We start from the raw sequence: 2,941 nt of genomic DNA, 5'->3' as shown, positions 1-2,941 counted from the left end.
ACACACACACACACACACACACACACACACACACACACACACACACACCCTCCAGTTTACTCTCCTACAGCTCACTGAGAGACAGCTCAGCACAAGAAGTTAAAATGTCAGTCTCACCATTAACCAAAGATATAGTTTCATCCATCATGTTTCGTTCTTTTTCATTCTATGGTGCAACAAACTCGAGTACAGAAATAGACCCTAACAATTTCCAGCTTTTTGTTCCACCTTGAGAAACATTAATGTAATATCTTCCAGTAAGAAATACTTTTGCTATTTTTCCGACACCCCATAAATGCTCAGTAACACTCACCTTTTTTTTTCACTCGTCTGCTTCTATGACTGTAGAAACTGAAATTATAGTACTTTGTTTTCTCTTCACCTCAGCAGAGCAGCTCCTCCCCTCTCCACAGGAACTTGTATGACTACATTCCCAGTGTGCAAGAGAGATATCTTTGCTTGAAAACAACAAATATGAATGTAAATGACTAGACCTCCTACACACTGTCAATTAATATTTAATTCAATTCCCTTCTAGCATCTAATAATAACAACATTCATCTCAAGGCAATTTATATTGTAAGGTAAAGACCATACAATAATAAAGGGAAAAAAATAACCAAAAAAACCCTCAAAAATAACATCAAGACAAACTTATTTGAGCAAAGGAAGGTAGGAAGGAAACTCCAGCAGTATTAAGGCACATAGGATAGAACATTCCAGAATATTCCATGTGCTTAACAATTCCCCACCGTGTCAATGAAAGCAAAGCAAAAGCATGCCAGTAAAGAGTACTTGCCCAGTCTGTGCATTCTGTGACGTACCTTTGTGTAACCAGTAGAAACACAGCCACGCTAAATTTAGCCACACAATGAACAAAATAATGCAAACATGGAAAAGCTGATTCTGTGCACATCCAAGATCAGTGAGTTTTATGACTAAAGTGTAAGTGCAAATAGGCACCATCAGAAGAAAGTAGTGGAATTGACAGACACTGCACTAGTAGGGATAGTTTCAAAGCTTTATGGATGACAGATTCATGTTTTCAAATGACAGCGAGCAAACACTTGCACAGGGGAGCAAAAAATGACATACAGTGTCCGTGTGGTGTGACAGTGTGTGGTATGTGAGAATACAAGATGAAGATGCAGAGGTAGGAGGAGATTTAAAGAAAAAGTGAGCTCTTTTATTGAGCACATGAAGCTCAATAATCCAAATACAAGGGTGAAACACCAAACATTACAAAAAACAATGTGATGGTTTTAACTCTGACCGTTTAATGAAATGAAACCATTAATAGGAGCTGAGTTTTGCTATAATATCACATTATTATTTATATGTATAATGCATTGCTTAAAGTACACTACAAATCTTTTGTTTTGCCTTTTTTTTTTGTCACCATCAGCTTCAAACAGACCACCAATAACTGTAAGTCACTTTAGGTCCACTTCATGATTCACTGTGAAGAAGATGAGACTGAGAACACTTTATGATCTGTTCACATGATCATGAGTTCAGTTTTAACTATGCAAACCTGTGACTGTAGGAACTGTTGTTAGATAACGTCAGAAAATAATTACATCTCAGCTGTACCATGCAGGCAACATTAGTGCGCTCCAATAGCACATAGTACATAGTAGAGAGGTACAAACTCTAGCTCACCTAACAGTGGATTCATGGTTTTGTATCAACAGTGTAGATGTGTTGTAACTGCAAACATTTCTGTCACACACCATAACGTACGTTTACTTTCTTAGAAATGCAATTACAAATTACTTTGACACATTCAGCAATATAAGCACTGTGTATGAGCATAAATGTTGACAACAAGGTCGACCTCTTATTTAGAGACGTGGAGGATTGAATTCTCACCAGGTTAATTCTCATTGCAGACTAAAAGGGTTTGAAATCCAGACTTTTAGGTTTAAAATGAGTCTATATCTGCTTTTGCTACTAATAAATCATTTTGTATTATTAATCAAAATTAAATCAAAGTTTGAGTGATGATGACTGAGAAATACAGTTAATGTAATGAAATGGTTCTAATACCTGATCTTCTGACAAATCGAATGATTTTGTGTGTGTGCATGTGTGTGTCTGCTTATGTGCTGTCATTGTTTGTACAAGCGGGGAATTCAACAGTGGCACAGAGCCCAGATCTTGTCTGAGAACTTTAGTGCTTCGTGAGAATGACTAAGCAAATATTCACACAATGTTTAAATTTAACATGTATGATTTAATAAAAGAAATTAAATCATACATGTTTAATGAAAATGTCAGGGTTTTCCTATAGGTCTACAGAGGACCCATATGTGTGACTTCATCCCCGAGCAGCTGCTTTGTGAGTGGTTGTTCTTCGCTTACAGACGGGACAGACAGCGTGTGCAGCGCGCCTGATGATGTTTGAAAGATACCAAAGTGCAACTGCAGCTTTTCAAACGAACTGCAAAATAAATTTCCCTCATACAGTCTTGGTACTGGTAATTTTTCTCATACAGATGAGGCCTTATTTCTGTGCCCTTATTTAATTCCAGAGGTTTTTAAGGTTTATTTTTCCCTTGTTGACATGTAAAAGCCTATATGACATTTCTTTCATTTCACCGTCCATTAACCGCACAAAGAAGGCACCCTGTAACCCTTGTGGTGTCCTCGGGTCAAAATTGGTCCCTAGGTGAACGCCAAACAAGTATATGGGAATCCCGAGGACACAAAGTTCTTCATGACTGGGCCAAGTGTCTTCTTTTTTTGGAAATCAAAATATTGTCACCCTACCATATAGCGTTAAATGGAATAAAAAAATAAAAAAATAAAAAACGCCCCCTACTGGTGAAACTAGTATATGTATAGTATATGTTTATATTGTCTATCCTGTAAAATAGTCAGATGTCTATTCATATTAATGTACAGAATTCACCTGCTTGCTGCTACTACTGCACATATA

General features: G+C 37.1%; 1 protein-coding gene across 1 annotated transcript in view; it reads right to left on the bottom strand.

Moving 5' to 3' along the window:
* Positions 1-339, bottom strand: part of LOC102209352 (protein NLRC3-like) — an 11,831-nt gene extending 11,492 nt beyond the window's left edge. The window contains exon 1 of the mRNA XM_005754732.1: positions 314-339. The gene's annotated coding sequence lies outside the window, so the exon portion shown is untranslated. The remainder of the gene's footprint in view (positions 1-313) is intronic.
* Between the last annotated feature and the right edge of the window lie 2,602 nt (positions 340-2,941).

This window comes from Pundamilia nyererei, unplaced genomic scaffold, assembly GCF_000239375.1.
Source record: "Pundamilia nyererei isolate P.nyererei 1_Seehausen unplaced genomic scaffold, PunNye1.0 scaffold00634, whole genome shotgun sequence".
Lineage (NCBI taxonomy): Eukaryota > Metazoa > Chordata > Actinopteri > Cichliformes > Cichlidae > Pundamilia > Pundamilia nyererei.
The sequence above is the reverse complement of the archived record's forward strand: the minus strand, read 5'-3'. Positions and strand labels throughout refer to the sequence as shown.